A 19,665-nucleotide genomic window follows, 5' to 3' on the forward strand; every position below is an offset into this window, starting at 1 on the left:
TGCTTATAGAGACCCGGCATAGGTTTATGTATTTCATCTGTACAGTCCTAGTCCATCACATTCTTGCATGCTAATGTCACCTCCTCTAGAGAGGTTTAAGTGTGGGTGTGCCTAGAGGAAGATACATAAAACATACATGTTCAGCTTAGCAAATAATTATAAAGCGAACACCTGTGTAACCCCTAATGTCGACTAATGTCAACTAATATATTAGCACTCCCTAAAAAAAATTTTTTTTCTTTTTGATAGAGAAAGTTGCTATCCTGATGAGCCCTGCAGTCATGCGATGATAGGCCAGTCAGAAGAAGGGGGGTGGAGGGTGGTGAATTCAGTTCTAATCTGTCCAGATCTGCTGGTGTGCTTGTGAGTTTCCCACATGTAACAGCTCCTTCTTAGCTTTGTGTACTATGACCCTTTAACAGATGTGTATTGGCATCCGTGAAACATTTGAAGGCTATGATAAACGAGGCAAACATTTAAACGGATTCATCACTTGCTTTCACTAATTTGGTTCCTTTCAGAAACAACACTCAAGCTTCTTTCTTTTCTCTTAAATTGTGAACATATACTAGTGAATGGTTAACGTATCCTACGTACCACGCTAAAACTTTATATGCACATTTTATTTATATGCACATTTTATTCTCACAACAACCCTGTGAGGAAAAAAAAATACTGTTTTATAGAACAAACGGAGACTTAAAGAGCTTATTTAAGTTGCTTATCATTATCAGTGAATGGTCAGTCAGAATCTGAATAAAATTAAGTCTGACTTGAAAGCTAGAGCTAAACCACCACTCTTATTACTCAATAAACCACCCCAGTCACCCAACCAACGAACGTCTACCCAGTCAGCCAGCCAGCAATCAACTGACATTTGGCCAACCAGCCAACCAACCAACATCTAACAAGCTAGCCAGCGAACCTACCAATTACTGAGCAGCCAACCAATATCTGGCCAGCCAGTTAACCAGTCAACCAGCCATTCAGCCAGCCAGCCAAGCAACTAACCAACCAAGATCTATTAAGTATTTATCATATGGCACTTCCTCGAGCATACAACAGTTAAAGTAAGTAAGCTGAAGAGAGGTGTTCTCCTTGTTAATTCATTTTCTCTTTGATATTTTGTCCTTAGTTTCTAAAATGATTACTGGCCATTTTCACAGAAAAGTAAGTTTGGTTGTTACCTAAAAGGAGACCTACATACACTCGAGTTTATGCAGAAGTCCACAAGTAGCTATCAAACTAAGATTGCAGGAAAAAAAGGAAGTCTATAATGATAAATACCATTATGGCGGGTGGACATTGAGTGAGAGGGAAAAACACCGAGAAGAAACTACAAAAAAGAATGGAACTCTCTGTCCTCTCCTCTTCCTCTAATTACTGTGCGATCATCCTCTGATCTCAACTCTGGCCACTTCTTCAAGGAGCTCTCTTCCCCCATGTCTCCCAAGAGAGACAATCCTTCTAAGTCTATAACTTATGAAACCTGGTCGCTCTGCTTCATAGCACTGTCACAAAATTCACAATTTGACATTTGTTTTTATGATCAATCCCCGTTAAATTGCCTTCATGTAAACTCCCTGAGGGCCAGATTGTGTTTGGTTTTGCTTCCCATTGTGTCCCAGCACCTGGAATAAAGCTGCCTTTGATAACTAACGATCATTCCATGCATATTTTGGATCACTCGTTTTGTCCCAGGCATAGCTCGGGGTTCTGGAAAGAAGGTAGTGGAAGGGGGCACCTGGCTGGCTCAGTCCGTAGACATGCAACTCTTGATCTCAGAGTTGTGACTCTGAGCCCATACTGGGGATGGAGAACACTTAAAACATTCTTTTTAAAAAATCTTTTTAAAAAAATGGTAGTGAAAAACACACACATAAATTCCTGTTCTTTTTGGCTTACAATCTAGTGGCAATGCCATAAATCGCTGGTAAGTGAATAAAATTTTAAACCAAAAGATTTTTTTTTTTAAACATGGAAAACCACCTGTGAGGTTAAGCCAGTTAACGGGAAAATTAATGGACAAATTGTAAGCAATATATGTGGGGAGATAAGAAAGCTGTGAGGTTGGCCTTGGCAAAATCAGTCCGTCTCAACCAAGAGTCGCTTTTCATTGAAGAAGCCTGGAGCAGGAATTGAAGGGAATAGAGAAAGAGCTACCAGGAGTAAGTTACCAGGAATTAAGTACAACAAACCTTCAGAACATTATGTTTAGAATGTGAAATCTGGACCCAAATAAACACGTTGATTGTTTATCATGAAGCGCTCAGATATTTTTGCAATTATGTTAATTTGTTTTTAAGATTTTATTTATTTATTGGAAAGAGAGAGAGAGAGAACACAGGCAGGGGGGAGCATCAGGCAGAGGGAGAGGGAGAAGTAGGCTCTTCTCTGAGCAGGGAGCCTGATGTGGGGCTCGATCCTAGGTCTCTGGGATTATGATCTGAGCCGAAGGCAGACACTTAAGCTAAGGAGAGCAAATAAGTGGCAAATATTATTTTTAAACAACAGTCACAGAGTATACTCAAAGGAAGACCAACATTTCTTAAGGAAGTGAACCAGAAATTATTTTGTCAAAGTTTAATTTTACCTAAAACAATTCTTTTAAAAATTTTTCATAAATTTTTATTGAAATTCAAAGCATAATGGAATACAGTTTTTTTTTTAAACTAATGAAGAGAATGGAATTATTTTTGGTGGGAATAACATTTCCTTTAGCTGGGGTTCAGAGTTAGTGTTTCCTATCATCAGAATCACTTGCTGATCTGTACTATACTGATTACATTGTTTTCTATGCATAATTCTGTGTGATAGCTATTACAAGGGGAAAATAATGAAACATAAGGCATAACCTCTGTTCTCAGGGAATTTGTAATTTATTTGTAAGATTGCTATTGTGGTGAAAGAGCTACCTTGATAATTATAGTACAGTATTACTGCTTTAGGAGAGAGATGAAATAGTTTAAAACTGCCTAAAATAATTTTTAAAGACAAACAGTTCTGAAGGATACAGATAAAAAATTGAAGCCAGGCACGTCCTTAATTTTATTCGAAAATTGGTAGAGTGGCTTATACTAACTTATACTTTCAATATTCATTTTTTCTTTCATGTGACTGTCTCTTAGTATTCTGTTACTTCATTATGTAACAGCTATTTCTTTTGAAACAACCCAAGAGAAATGTCACTTTTTAAAAAATGTTTTTATTTTAATCACCTGGTGCTCACCATAGCAAGTGCATGCTTTAATTTCTATCACCCATTTTACCCATTCCCTTACCCACCTCCCCTCTGATAACCATCTGTTTGTTCTCTCTTTTTTTCCCCTTTGCTTGTTTGTTTAAGTTCCACATATGAGTGAAATCATATGGTATTTGTCTTTATCTGACTGCTTTATTTCACTGAGCCCAATACTCTCCAGCTCCATCAATGTTGTTGCAAATGGCAAGATTTCCTTTTTTATGGCTAAATAATATTCCATTGAATCTATAGGCTATGTTTCTCCATCTATTCACCCATCCCGGACACTAGGACTGCTTCTGTATCTTGGCTACTGGAGCTAATGCTGCTATGAACACAGGGTGCATGCAACCCTTTGAATTAGTGTTTTTGCATTCTTTGGTGAAATACCTAGCAATGTGATTACCGGATCATAGGGTAGTTCTATTTTTAACTTTTTGCAAAACCTCCATACTGTTTTCCCCAGGGGCCGCACCAAGTTTGCATTCCCAGCAACACTGCAAGAGGGTTCCTTTCTTCCCACATCCTCACCAACATCTGTTGTTTCTTGTGTTTTTGATTATAGACATTCCAACAGATGTGAGGTAGTATCTCACTGCAGTTTTGATTTGCATTTCCCTGATGGTCAGTGATGATGAGCATCTTTTCATGTGTCTGGTGGCCATCTGAATGCCTTCTTTAGAGAATGTCTGTTCATGTTTCCTGCCCATTTTTAAACTGAAAATTTTTGGGGGGGGGGTGTTGAGTTTTATAAGTTCTTTATATGTTTTGGATACTAACCCTTTATCAGCTATGTCATTTGCAAGAATCTTCTCCCATTCTATAGGCTGCCTTTTAGTTCACTGACTGTTTCCTTTGTCGTGCAAAAGCTTTTTATTTTCATGTAGTTCCAATAGTGTATTTTTGCTTCTTGCTTCCCTTGCCTCAGGGGACATATCTAGAGAAAAGTTGGCCAAGGCTGATGTCAGAGAAGTTATTGCCTGTGCTCTCTTCCACGATTTTTATGTTTTTCAGGTCTCAGGTTAGGTCTTTAATTCATCTTATCTTCATGTATGGTATTAGAAAGTGGTCCAGTTTCATTCTTTTGCATGTTGCTGCCCAGTTCTCTCGACACCGTTTGAAGAGACTGGGTCTTTTTCTCATTGGATATTCTTTCTTGCCTTGTCAAAAGTTATCGTCCATATAATTGTGGGGGGTGTATTTCTGGATTTTCTGTTCGATTCCATTGGTCTGTGTATTGATTTTTGTGCCAGTAACATACTGTTTTGATTATTACAGCTTTGTAATATAAATAGAAGCCTGGAATTGTGATACCTCCAGCTTTGCTTTTCTTTTTTTAAGGTTGCTTTGGTTATTCCACACAAATTTTAGGATTGTTTTTGTTCTAGCTCTGTGAAAAATGCTGGTTGTGTTTTGATAAGGATTGCAATAAATGTGGATTGCTTTGGGTAATATAGACATTTTCACAATATTTGTTTGTCCAATCCATGAGCATGGAATGCCTTTCCATTTCTTTGTGCCATCTTCAGTTTCCTTCATCAGTGTTTCATAGTTTTGAGAGTACAGGTCTTTCACTTCTTTGGTTAGGTTTATTCTTTGTTATCGTATTATTTTTGGTGCAATTGTAAAATGGGACTATTTCCTTAATTTCTCTTTCTATTGCTTCATTATTGCTGTACAGAAATGTAACAGATTTCTATAGATTGATTTTATATCTTGTGACTTTCCTGAATTCATTTCTCAGTCCTAGAAGTTTTTTGGTGGAGTCTTTTGGCTTTTCTACATATAGTATCATATCATCTGCAAATAGTCAAAGTTTTTCTTTCTTACTGATTTGGAAGCCTTTTTTTTCTTTTTGCTGTATGATTGCTGTGCTAGGACTTCTAGAACTATGTTGAATAAAAGTGGTGAGCGTAGACATTGCTGTCTTGTTTCTGACCTTAGGGGAAAGACTCTCAGTTTCTCCCCATTAAGGATGATGTTAGTTGTGTGTTTTTCAAATATGGCCTTTATTGTATTGAGGTATGTTCCCTCTAAACCCACTTCGTTAGGGATTTTATCATGAATGGATTTTGTACTTTGTCAAATACTTCTGCTTATTGAAATGATCATATGATTCTTATTCTTTCTTCTATTGATATTGATTTGTGAATATTGAATCACCCTTTCATCCTGAGAATAAATCTCACTTGATCATGGGGGATCATTTTTTAAATGAATTGTTGGATTCAGTTTGCTAGTATTTTGTTGAGGATTTTTGTGTATATGTTCATCAGAGATATTTGCCTGTAGTTCTCTCTCTCTCCTTTTTTTTTTTTTTTGGCGGTATCTTTATCTGGTTTTGGTATCAGGGTAATGCTGACTTCATAAAATGAATTTGAAAGTTCTGCCTTTTCTGATTTTGTTTTGTTTTATTTTGTTTTGGCAGCAGTTTGAGAAGGATAGGTATTAACTTCTCTTTAAATGTTTGGTAGAATTTAGATGTAAAGCCATCTGGTCCAGGACTTTTATTTTTTGGGAAGTTTTTTGATTACAGTTTCAATTTCTTTGTTGATAATTGTTTTGTTCAAATTTTCTATTTCTTCCTGCCTCATTTTTGGTAGGCTAAATCATGTCCAATTTGTTGGCATACAGTTTTTCATAATATTCTCTCATAATTGTTTGTATTTCTGTGGTGTTTGTTGTTATTTCCCCTCTCATTTGTGATTTTTTTAGTTGAACCCTTTCTCTTTTTTTCCTGGTAAGTCTCGCTAAAGGTTCATCGATTTTATTGATATTTTCAAAGCACAAGCTCCAGGTTTCACTGATCTCCTCTGTTGTTTTTCTAGTTTTTATATTACTTATCTCTGTCCTAATCTTTATTATTTCCTTCCTTCTGGCTTTAGGTATTGTTTTTCTTTCTTCTTCCTTCTTTAAAAAGATTTATTATAGAGAGAGAATGAGACACCCCAAGTGAGGGAAGGGGCAGAGGGAGAGAATTTTCAAGCAGACTCCCTGCTGAGTGCAGAGCCCAATGTGGGGCTTGATCTCACGACCCATGAGATCATGACCTGAGCCAAAATTAAGAGTCAGATGCTTAACCAACTGAGCCACACAGGTGCCCTGTTTCTCTTTTTCTAGCTCCTTTAGGTATAAGATTAGGTTGTTTGAGATTTTTCCTGCTTCTCCTTCCCTCTTTCAACTGCTTTTGCTGTGTCTGGAAGACTTTGAACTATTGTCTTCATTTTCATTTGTTTCCAATATACTTTTTATTTTGTCTTTTATTTCCTGGTTGATTCATTCATTATTTAGCAGCATTTAATTAACTTCCATGTATTTGTGGTCTTTCCAGATTTTTTCTTATGGCTGACTTCCAGTTTCTTGGGGTTCTTGTCAGAAAAGATGCATGATATGACTTAGATTTTTCTGGATTTTTTGAAGCTTGTTTTGTGGCTTAATATGTGATCTATTCTGGAGAATGTTCCATGCACACTTGAAAAGAATGTGCATTTTGCTATTTTAGGATGGAATGTCCTGGATATATCTGTGAAATTAATCTGTTCCAGTGTGTTATTCAGAACCATTGTTTCCATGTTGATTTTTTGTTTCCACGATCTGTCCATTAATATAAGTGGGGTTTTAAAGTCCCCTACAATTATGACATTATTACTGATTAGTTCCTTTATGTTTTAATAACTGCTTTATGTATTGGGTGCTCCTGTGTTGAGTGCACAAATATTTCAGTCGTTTTATCTTCTTGTTGGATTGTCCCATTTATTATTATATAGTGTCCATCTTTGTCTCTTGTTACAGTCTTTTAAGTCTATTTTGTCTAATACAAGTATTGCTACTCCAGTTTTTTATGGACATCCATTTGCATGATAAATGTTTCTCCATCCCCTCACTTTCAATCTGCAGGTGTCTTTGGTTCTGAAATGAGTCTCTTGTAGGCAGCATAGAGATAGGTCTTGTTTTTTTTTTTTTTTAATACATTTTATACCTATGTCTTTTGATTGGAGCGCTTAGTCCAATTACATTCAAAGTAATTATTGATAGATATGTATTTATTGCCATTTTATTACTTGTTTCGTGGTTGTTTCTGAAGTTTTTCTCTGATCCTTTTTTGCCTTTCATGGTTTTCTGGTTTTCTTTAGTGATGTATTTGGATTCCTTTCCCTTCTTATTTGCATATTTATTAGCTTTGATTTGTGGTTACCGTTAGGTTTGTATAGAACATCCTCTGCACAAGGCGGTCTATATTAAATTTGATGGATGTTTACGTTTGAACCCATTCTTTACTCTTCTCCTCCCCATGTTTTAGATATATGGTGTCATATTTTACACCCTTTTGTTTTGTGAGTTCTTTGACTGATTTGTTTACAGAGATATTCATTTTTAGTGCTTCTCTGTTTCCTACCTTCATACTGTCATTTTGGGTCTTTCTTTTCTGCTCGAAAAGCCCCCTTTAATATATATATATTTTTAAAGATTTCATTTATTTGACAGAGAGACAGTGAGAGGGGGAATACAAGGAGGGGGAAAGAAAGGGAGAAGCAGGTTTCCTGCTGAGCAGGGAGACCAGTGTGGGATCGATCCCAGGACTCTGGGATTATGACCTGAGCTGAAGACAGACGCTTAGCAACTGAGCCACCCAGGGGCCCTCCCCTTTAATATTTCTTGCAGAGGTGATTTTGTCGCCATGATTTGCCTTTAGTTCTTGTTTGTCTGGGAAACTCTTTATCTTTCTATTCTGAATGATAGACTTGCTGAATAGAATATTCTTGGCTGTAGGTTTTTTGCATTCAAACACTTTGAATATATCATGCCACTCATTTCTGGCTTGGAAAGGTTCTGCTGAAAAATACCCCAATAGCCTTATAGGACTTGCTTTGTACGTAACTGTCATCTTTTCTCTTTCTGTTTTTAATATTTTTTCTTCACCACTATATGTTGCCATTTTAATTACTGTGTGTCTTGGTGTGGACCTCCTTGGGTTGATTTTGTTAGGAGATCTCTGTTTCCTTCCCCAGATTAGGGAAGTCTTTAGCTGTTAGCTATTATTTATTCATAAATTCCCTGCCCCCTTTTCTCTCTCTCCTTTTTCTGGTATTCCTGTAATAAGAATGTTATTACATTTGATGAAATCACTGAGTTCCCTAAATCTATTTTTGTTTTGTATAATTCTTTTTTCTCTTTTGTTCAGCTTGATTACTTTCTATTATTATTTTATATATATAATATTTATATATATTTTTTATTTATTTATATTATTATTTTGTCTTTTAGTTCATTAATTTGTTCCCCTGCTTCTTCCAGCGTGCTGTTCATTCCATCAGGCATGTTTCTCATTTTGTTTATTGAGCCCTTTATCTCTGCTATTTTTTATCTCTGTATTAATGGTCTCCTTGATGTCCTCCACTCTTTGCTCAAGTCCAGTGAGTGTCCTTATGGTCACTGCTTTAAATTCTCCATCAGGCATCTTACTTATATCCATTTTACTAGATCTCCAGCTATGGCCTTGTCCTGTTCTAACATTTGGGACAAATTCTTCTGTTTTCCCATTTTATCTAAGTCTCTGTGCCTTTTTCTGTGTGCTAGGAAAGTCGGCTCTGTCTCCTATTCTTGAGGGTAATAGCTTTATGAAGAAAAGGTCCTATTGTGCCCTGCAGTATGGTGTCCCATTACCCAGGGCTTGGTGCTTCCAGGAGTGTCTCCCACGTGTGCTGTGTGTGCTCTTCTGTTAGGTTCTGATCTCTTTATCCTTCAGTCCAGTTGTCTACAGAGGTTGTCTTTGCCTATTGTGGGCAGTGTTTGGCTCCTGACCTGAATGTGGCACATTTTAACTTAGTGTGCTCTGGTCTGCTTGTGAAATGAGACTTGTCACCACAGCCTCCAGAACCAAGGCCTCACAAAACTCCCACTTTGGGAGACATGGTAGGAGTTTGAAGCAGGCTTTTGGGGGAGAAGGCCTAATGCACTGGGACTGAGGCAAGCATGATTCAAAAGGGCAGTTTTGGTGCACAGAGGGTAGGGCTTGGTGTAAGCAAGTTAGCGAACCAGTGCCTGTGCTGTGCTCTACCTGAAGATGGCTATTATTTATGCTGGCAGCAAGGGAGGATAATGATGCCTGTGAGTTCCTTTGTACCCAAAAGGGTCTCTCTCTGACCATTGCCTCTCTGGGACTTGCTCTGAGATGAGCAACTAACCTCCCCACTGTGTGCCCCAGGCCCTCCTCAGATCATTGTTTCCACACTATATGTCCATAGGCTGTTGGCTCTGTCTTTTCTCCAGGAGTGGCCCTAAGTCCTCCAAGCTCTCTCAGAACCAAGCACGTTGACCTTTAAAACTCCAGGCTTTAAGGCCCGCTAGTTGCAAGAACTCATGAAATTCAGGCCCTCTTTCCAAGCCAATTGCTACAGGGTTTCATTTTCCCCATGAACTCCTGTATGTTAGTCTGTCTCTTGCCCTTCTCCTTGACCATGGCTCCCTCCCCACCATGGTGGCCTCAATCCATTTCTTTCCCAAAGCATGTCCCCACACTTCTTACCGTCTTTGATATGGCCTCTTCTCTACATACAGTTGTGGAGTTTGTTCTGCCAATCTTCAGATCGATTTCTGGGTTATTTAAGATCATCTCACAGTTGTCTAAATTTAATTGTGGGACAAGGCAAGCCTAAGGTCCTCCTACTCTGCTGCTATCTTCCTCTCCAGTCCTCTATTTAAAATAATTCTTTAGCAGATGAAATATGCCCTTCTTAAATGAGAGCATGCAAGGTAAATTCAAATACTACTTTAAACTTTGGCCATGCATTTAACTTTACTTTTGGTTCCATCTGAATAAAGATGAGGTGTCTTTAAAAAAATTCCCTTTCTCTCTTCCAAATAAAGCCATCTCTATGCCCTTTTATTCCCCCCTCCATGCCATTTTAAAGAAAAATGCAAGCTGTCTTTATCTAACGGGTAAAAAAGTGTCTATTCAGGAAATGTAAAACAAGTGGACATTAAGGTGTCAAGGATTATGGCTAACAGCGGAGGTAATGGTTAAGGAATTGGACAAATTCCATTTTTTGGCATTCTGGTGGCTGAGGGTTGATGAGGTTAAGGAGTTCAGTGGAGGATAAAGTCATTTGGGAGTTCCCAAATTAGCAGAATTAACAGATGGAGAAATGCAAATAAAAAGGAAAATAATCAAGTCCTCTTCGACATCTTCAAGGTCTGTGAGGCCTTCCTCCCTAGAAGCCCCAAGATATCAAATGATTCATAAAGGCAGGAAAACATGTTTTCTATAACTATTCTGAAAAATGGCAAAATGACATTCCTTTCTCTTTCTTTTTCCTGTGGAGTTCCTTGAGTCAAACCTCATTCCATATGTTATTGAGAGACAATACACATATACCTCTTTTGAGGAAGAAAAGGATAGCATTTTGGCAGAAGCTGATGAAGGCTATGAAAATCTGCCCCACCAGTGGAGGAACAGATGCTTTTGATTCTTGGAGAATACAAAAAAATCAACCTCTGAGATATATATATATATATATATATATATATATATATATATATGGAAAATTATGCAACCACGTAGTGCTAGATTTTTTTTTTTCAGTAGGAGTTCTAGATTAACAAAATAAAGGACAGAGCACCATAAATTTTTAATGATGCTATGGCCATTTGCATGTAGTCAGACCTTGTTGGTATGTGCATATCTCTGTTTCTTTTTAGGTGACATGGAAATCATACACAGAAATATTGACCTTTGAACTAAAAAAAAAAAGTTCCACTATCGACAGCTGTCAGACTAGTATTTTTGGATTTCTAAAATATAAACTAAAGAGATAATGGGCAAAACATCAACATTCTTAATAAAATGGCCCAAACAAAGTAGTGGCTTTTATAATTAATTCTTTCTGTCTTTGTGTTTCTTACCTGTACCAAGTATAAATGAGACCTAGGGGCCATCCTACATTTGTACAGATCTATTTCAGGCAGGGTTCCTCCGCCTTCTCTATAGTGCTCCCATGGTTTTCTCTAACACAACTGGACCCAAATCATACAATCCATTAAAGACTGTCAGGAGTGGGACCACCTTGGTAATTAGATTCATCCACCAATGTGATTGGAACAGGTATAAGAAAATATTTATCAGGATTACTGCTTCCTTGACAACAGTAAAGATACACAGCTTTAGAGGAAAATAAATACAGAACTACTTATTAACAGAACAAAGTCCTACCTAGACACCAACAAGGATGGTAAACGACATACTCCATTCAACCCAATACTTACAGTTATGTCCTAAATATTTAAGAAACTGAGAAAAATAAGACACTTTCTTCTTGTTCCCCTCTGTGGATAACACAGATATGCAGTGAGGTTGATAAAAGAAAAAGAAAAAGAAAAAGAAAAAAAACAAAACAACAACAACAACAAAAAAAACAACTAGGAAGAAGGATGCCAAAGCATAGCATCAAAATCAAGTTTATGTGTTTCGATTTCATTTGACTAGATAAATCTGTATCCTATGTGTTCCTTTTACCGACAGCTTTATTTTATAACCATGATTATTATCATTATCATTACCACAAAGTGGAAAAATAACAAATGTTCTTATGTTCTAGGTGAAAGAAAGGCACTATAAGCACAAATGTTGTTGGTCCCAGTTGTCTGGAAACTCACATGGGCCACAGGTGACTCATGCTTCCTCCTCTGCTTTCCTACATAATAATAACCCTTCCAGGCCTGACTGATATGAAAGAAATCTTTGCACAGCTAGTCCAATTTTTATGACATAAGGCACCGCTACATAAATCTAAAAAAATGGATAAAGACTTAGACTACTCTGATGGCCATGGTGACCTCATGGAGCGGTGACTTAAGGCTGTTTGCATACATACAACATGAAGTAAAAACATCAGGGTTATTTTTTGTGGGAGGTGTTAGAGAAGAAAAGGCAATGGTTTGGAAGTTAGAAGATCCAACCTTTGGTCTTATTTCTGTCACTAACTGTGTGACTTTGGCCAGGTCACTTAAACACTGTGAGCCTTAGTTTCCCTTATTAGTAAAAGGATGTACATAAAATAATGTCATTTTCACCTTTACCAGCTTAGGAATTTATCCATGCAGAACAGAACTCGGGATCAAAGATCCCTTCAGATCTGAATTACCTTAAAAAAACAAACAAACAAAAAATCAAAAACAAATCCATGGCGAATTACTTCACTGAATACGTCATAGATACAACATAGACTTTGCCTTTCTGGGTTCCTACTCTTACCGCCCCCTGCCCCCCGACAAAGGGTTCCACACTTTCTCCAGATCAACATCAGGGACAATTTTGGCCCTTTTCTTTAGGGGACAGAAGTATCTCCTCCTGGAGACCTTCCCCTCCCTGACACTGACAGCTTATTCCCTTCCCTTTTGCTCTCCTTGTAAAATTCAAATTTGTTTTGCATTCCATTGCTTTTCCTGTTCTAACATACCTTCTGCACTGCTCTGTGCAAGTGCAATCAAAGGGACCTGCGCCATGTATATGCAAATAACAGGAAAAGGGGATTCACAGGGAGAAGTAACTCTTTCAAGGAAATTTGTCTGAATGTCATTACCGGGCCTCACATAATGTAGGACAGGTCTGGTTTCCTTGGATTAGCCTCAAAGGCAAGATTGCTTGTGAAAAATAACAGAAACCTTACTTAGTTTCTCTTATCGTCTATATTGGAAATAGCCGCCATCTGTTGAAGGGCATCTTGGCTCTTTCCACAGTTTGGTGATTGTGGTCATTGGTACTATGAATATTGGGGTACAGATGGCCTTCTTTTCGCTACGTCTGTATCTCTGGGTTATTAAACACCCAGTAGTGCAATGGCAAGGTCATAAGGTAGCTCTATTTTTAATTTCTTAAGAAGATATGGTCCATATATACAATGGAATATTACACCTCCATCAGAAAGGGTGAATATTTTTGTATCAACATGGACGGGACTGGAGGGGATTATGCTGAGTGAAATAAGTCAAGCAGAGAGAGTCAATTATCATATGGTTTCACTTACTTGTGGAGCATAAGGAATAACATGGAGGACATTAGAAGGAAAGGAAAAGTGAATTGGGGGAAATCGGAGGGGGAGACAAACCATGACAGACTGTGGACTCTGAGAAACAAACTGAGGGTTTTGGAGCGGCGGGGTGTGGGGCGTTGGGTGAGCCTGGTAGTGGGTATTAAGGAGGGCAACTATTGCATGGAGCACTGGGTGTGGAGCATAAGCAATGGATCATGGAACACTAAAAAAATAAAATAAAATTTAAAAAAAAAAAAAAAGGTAATAGCCACCATCTACTGGGAGTCCTGTGGTTTCAGGCCACAGACTCAGTCCTATGTCCCAGATGGAATGCCCTAGTAGTCAGTGAGACAGTGTGCCAGCGAATCACCAGAAGACGGGGTTACCTGCCACAGCCACAGCAAGAATGCTGCTGGCTGATTCTGCTTTGCCATCCTGTAGGGTTTCTACAGGGAGGAGAAGAATTAATACATGGCAGCAGAAGCAGCACTTCCGGGGGATGAGGGACACATGGCACCTTAACCTCCTGGTTGAGGGGGGTGACTGTCCATACTGCACAGTGGTGCTCAGGATCGGGAGTCTGTCAGGAATCCAGGCCTCCCACCTCAGAGTTCAAGAACAACTTACTCCTGGGAGCTTGTGAGATGGGTAGAATGAAGATGAATCCTTAGCATCCTCTGTGAAGCCCCCTTATACTACACAGTAGAAAGGGCTGAATCAAGCCTTACTTCTAATGCCAAAAAGGACCAATGTTCAAACAGTAAAAAGGTGAGGAGTCCTTCCATTTACTGCTGTGGTGGAGGTGGGGCTGGCAATCTTCCTGTGGCTCAAGTCTCTTCAGTGTATCAGTACTGTGGAGGTAGTTTAGTCTTGTGGAAACTCCTCTGACTTGAAATCACCAACCTGTGTCTTCATGAAAAAAAAATGTCACCTGGGACGCCTGGATGGCTCAGTTGGTTAAGCGTCTGCCTTAGGCTCAGATCGTGATCGCAGGATCCTGGGATCCTGCTTCTCCTTCTCCCTTTGCCTACTGCTCCCCTGCTTGTGCTTTCTTTCTCTCTCTCTTACAAATAAATAAAATCTTTTAAAAAATCATTTAACATTTCTCTCTCTCAAATTTGTTATATCTAATCTCCCTTTAGGTTCTAGTAACTAGGATTCTGGGGTCAGGAGGTCAGCATTTTCAACTGCATGAGTAGAATCATGGCCATATGTCTTCTTTCCCCATATTCCTACAACTGTGTCTTCCCATCCACAGCCTTCTGGGAATGGGGTTCACAGAGTGAAAGGTGTCCAGGCTACGTGTTGAGAAGTCCACCCTGCTGCCATTAGTGGGCTCTTAAAGTACTAATCCAGAGGCATCATGAAGACTTGTGAGGAGAGAGAGAGATGTGTCACAGTATTTAGAAGTCACCCAGACAGGGGCGCATGGGTGGCTCAGTCAGTTAAGCATCTGCCTTCAGCTCAGGTCATGATCCCAGGGTTCTGGGATCGAGCCCCACATTGGGTTCTCTGCTTAGCGGGAGGCCTGCTTCTCCCTCTCCCTCTGCTACTCCCCCTGCTTGTGCTCTTTCTCTGTTAAATAAGAAAACAAAATCTTAAATGAGAGAAAAAAAAAAATCTCTCAGATGTGTGTCAAATGGTCACTGAAATGTTTTTCCTAACTATTATAGGACATTTCTATCTCTGAAAAGTGGGTTATGGCTAATCTTCCCTTCCTACACCATCCTAGGGCCTTTACCCCTGGTAAGGCACATAGTGCTTCCTTCCACAGGTGCAGCTGTGGTAGAAAAGGCCTCCTTTACCTCAGCCCCCTTCCCTCAGCTATCTCTCCCGGCCTAGCTTTCTTTGCTCAAGCTGGCTTAGCCACTCTCCCTACCTTCATTGTTCAGCTCTGGTTCCTGACTTCGAATGCTTCTGTGCACTTCCTACACTGGATTCTCCTCTGCCTCAGGGTCTTGCCCTGCCCAAGAACCTGATTCTACTTTGCTCTAAAATCATGGTTAGATTCAAGCCCTATTTACTTTTTTTTTTTTTTTTGGCTTCAATAAGAAAAATCTATTGTCTCAAAGTTTTGGAGGCTAGAAGTCCAAGATCAAGGGGTCTGTGGGGTTGATTCCTCCTGAGGGCAGTGAGGGACAATCGGTTCCACACTTCTGACCTAGCTTCTGGTGGCTTCCTGGCAATCCCTGGTATTCCTTGGCTTGTATATGTATCGTCCCATCTCTGCCTTCATCTCTCTACAGCACTCCCTCTGCATGCATGTCTGTGTCCAAATTTCCCTCCTTTATAAGGAAACCAGTCATACTGGGTCAGGATCCCAACCTACTCCAAATGACCTCATCTTAAATAATGATGCCTGCAATCACCCATATCCAAATAAGGCCACATTCAGAGGTACTCAGGGTTAGGACTTCAACATACGAATTTTCAAGGGGACATGATTCAACCCATAACACCAGGTAATGGACTAATACTCAGCCATAAAAAGAAAGGGGAATCTCTTCATGAAATGGTATGGGAAAATCTCAAAATGCAAAAAACCCTAACATTCCAAATTATACTACGCTGTACGTTGTGCAAGAAAGGATACAAAGGACATGTGCATATTTGTGTACATTCATAAAAATATTGCTGAGTGTTTGCACAGAAATCACTAATGGGTGTCTCTGGGGAAGTACCTGGGTTTCTGGAGGAGAAGGGTGGGAAGGAGAAATTTTAGCATGTAACTTTTTTATACTGCTTGTATTCTGAACCATGAGACTATACATACACACTTGCCTCCCCAGGATTAATTTTTAGCAGGTTTGTTTTTTCCTAAACTTACAGGCAAAATGAAATCATATTCTTCTTTAATGTGCTTACCCTTAAAGACCAGCTGCCCTCCTTAGATCAGGTATTATTTTAACATCTTTTGTGGAGTTTTTGTTCCTCGCAGGAACACATTCTCTATCAAAGAAATTCACCTTTTGCATCTGCCATAAATGTTCGTAATGTTTTTTGTCAGTGGGTTCCTTTCACACATGGGAGATTTAAATGGATGTGTAAAATCTGCACGTGGCAGGTGCACTGTCGAGCTGCCAGAGAGGCAAGAGTGAACCTGAGAAATGTGAATTATCAGCGGTTCCTAGCGATTTCTCACAGTCCCTGGAAAAAGGTCTAAAAGGAACAGCAGCTCTCCCACCGTTCTCATTTTTGGGTCCTACGCAAGAGGGGAGATGTCTTTTTCCCCAGAACTCCTGAATGAAGCTACCTCTACCATGATAATCAACAACAAGCACTTTCCTGGTGCTTACTCTGCGAGTGACAGCCAGAGAAGAATGGCATCTCCAGGAGGAGACCAGCAGCTGGCCTTGGACCAGCAGGTGCCAAAGACATTCTCAGGACAGAGCATATCAAAGATGTTAAAGATCCCAGCTTTAAAACTGCCATGCTGTGTGTCCTTGGGCAAATGCTTACCTTCTCTGTTTCCTCACCTATAGAGTGGGGTGATACATACAGTGACTTCATTGCAGAGCTGTTAAGAAGCAACAGATATATATATCTGTATATCTATATATCTATAGATATATCTGTATCTATATCTGTGTCTATATAACATATTAATCAAAGCAAACTCTATTTACTTTTATGTGTCCCAGCTCCTGAGAGACACCCCAGATTTGACAGTACTCTAGATCCTCACTTAAACTGCCTGGGAAAGTCACATTTATGTCTGGGTTTATGTCTGATTATTCAACAGAGCATTCTGGGATTCAGCAGAGATGAGACTCCAGTGGGCTGGAACGTGACATTACGAGCTCCTGTGTGTGCTCTGTGATGACCTGTATCCTAATCCAAATGGGCCACTTCAACAACCTCTTGCACATCACAGGACTTGTTCAGAAATGGGAATGAGGAGTCTGGCCCCCTCCTTCAGTTCTGTGGAAACAATTAGTCACTGGACTCAGGCACCTATAGGTTGGTGGATAGACCAGGTTCCCCAGAGGATGCTGGCCTGAAAGAAATGAGGACAGGGCTGTACAGAAGACAAGCATCATGAGTGAAGAAGGTCCTTGCAAAGCCATGGACCCTGACCAGGGTGGGCAATGGATCCAGATGGAGCGTGAGGCTGTGGTTGGTCTCTGCAAACCAGCCTCCTGGTTTACCTCCCTCTGGGCACCCACATGCATGGGAGAGTGAGGTGTGAGGCACGGAGGGAATGGCTTTAAATAGTGATATGCACCAGAGAGAAAATAAAACAAATACATAAAATAATATGCTAGTGGGAGAGAGAGTGGGGCCCGAGGCCACATTAGCCTATATCAAGCTGTCTTCAGATGTTCTTCTGGATGTTCACTTTCCGGGACAGCTCCTCCTGTCCTGACCATTTAAATGGCACCTGTGTTCCAATGGCTCCCATGTTTCTATGTCTAGCTCTTCTTTCCTGACCTGCAGACTTGCATGTCCAAACACCTAGCCTCTGTGTTAGGGATGTGGTAGATAGAAGAGGCTTCTCAAATGTAACATCTCCAAACCCAAATTCAGAGTTCCCTGCCCCTCAGGATCTCTTCTCCTGTCTTGCCCATTTCAGTTCATGCGGTGAAAACAGACCTAACTGCATCCCTGATTGTTCTCTTTCTCTCGCACATATGGTAAATATGTCATTTATCATCCAGACTATCACTTTTGAGAGTAAAATGGGGAGTTATTAACAATCAGGCTGATATAAACTAGGATATATTCTTTTAAAATATTTTATTTATTTGTTTCTCAGAGAGAGAGAGAGAGAGCGAGCACATGCAGACAAAGTGGCAGGAAGAGACAGAGAGAGAAGCAGGCTCCCTGCTGAGCAAGGAGCCTGATGTGGGACTCGATCCCAGGATGCTAGGATCATGACCTGAGCTGAAAGCAGCCGCTTAAGCAACTGAGCCACCCAGGCGTCCCAAAACTAGGATATATTCTTAAACACTACATTTAACCCATAGGATTTTAAAATACCGTCCTAATCGGATCCTTCTGACTTCTCACTCATTCTGGTCCAAACCCATCACCTGTCATCAGACTACTGGACTAGCCTCCGACTGGGTTTCTATCTGTTTCCATGTGTATTGCTTGTTGATGCCACCACAATGCAACCTGTGTAAAGTCGGAGTCCTCGTCTATGTAGCAAATATGGAAAACAACTTTTGTTTTTTCTAGTGCAGAAACTTCTGGAAGACTTGAAAGGGAAGTGTTAAGAGTTGCTGCCTCTGGGGGGCGCTGGAGAAAGGGAGGTTAACAAAGGGAGTTTGAGGTGAGAAGAAATTTACTTTTAAATACACACCCTTTTGCTTTTTCTTGAAAACTGTGTGCATACGCTATCACCATTAACTAAAAGCCACTGCTACATGGGGGTTATCCTCTAAGCAGGCCAGATTCTTCCTCTGGACTCTATTTATATGCTTTCCTTTTCCCATAACTCTGGAGAAAAGATGGGGAAGAGATCCCATTTTGTTTCAAACTGTGTCATCTGAGCTAAAAGCCCATATCTAGATGAAAGTCTTTGTGAGTCACAGAAGAATTGAGCTATTTAAATTTGGGGAGATCCTATTTTCTAAGAATTGCCTTATCTATTAAATGTTAACAACTATCTAATAAGTCACACATATTTTCTCATTCGATACCCCTTGGATGGGGCTGACACGTGATCAGTCTCACTTTACATGTGAGGAAGGACAGGAATAGAAAGGCAAAGGAGAAATTTTTTTCTAAAGGAAATTATATGTTTTTATCCCACCCAGCAAAGGGCCAAAGTGCAATGCCGATTTTGATCAGGAAACAGTGCTAACTTTTAACATGACCCCAATTCACTGAGTGACCCTGAGGGTAACATCTTGCAATTTGAGACAAGTTAATAAAATGGGAGCAGAGTAAAAACTGAAGCCTTACGAACCAACTTCCATACCATTCGCTTCCAATTAGCTTTTCAGAGTATGCATACGCCTATAGACATGCAAATTTGGTCTACCTGCACAGAGTGAATTGATGATGAAAATAAGTAATCAACTAATAAATTCAAGCTTAAAATGTCATGTTTGACTCAATTGCCTAATGATGACTTGGACAATCTATAGATTCAAAAATACAGGGTTACCATTTTTATTTATCAGTATCAGATTAGCTAGATATCCTAGCAATAACTGATTTATATATGTATGTATATATGTGTATAGTTTCTTTTTAAAAAAGATTTTATTTGATTTATTGGGCAGTTAGACAGTGAGAGAGGGAATAGAAGCAGGGGGAGTGGGAGAGGGAGAAGCAGGTTTGCCGCTGAGCAGGGAACCAGACGTGGGGCTTGATCCCAGGACCCTGGGATCATGACCTGAGCTGAAGGCAGATGCTTAATGACTGAGCCACCCAGGGGCCCTGTAT

The 19,665-nt window shown here is 39.7% G+C and overlaps 1 protein-coding gene across 3 annotated transcripts in view; it reads right to left on the reverse strand.

Moving 5' to 3' along the window:
- RNF150 (ring finger protein 150) overlaps positions 1-19,665 on the reverse strand; it is a 306,711-nt gene that overhangs the window by 127,697 nt on the left and 159,349 nt on the right. The gene's annotated exons all lie outside the window — the stretch shown is intronic.

Source organism: Mustela erminea, chromosome 2 (assembly GCF_009829155.1).
Source record: "Mustela erminea isolate mMusErm1 chromosome 2, mMusErm1.Pri, whole genome shotgun sequence".
NCBI lineage: Eukaryota > Metazoa > Chordata > Mammalia > Carnivora > Mustelidae > Mustela > Mustela erminea.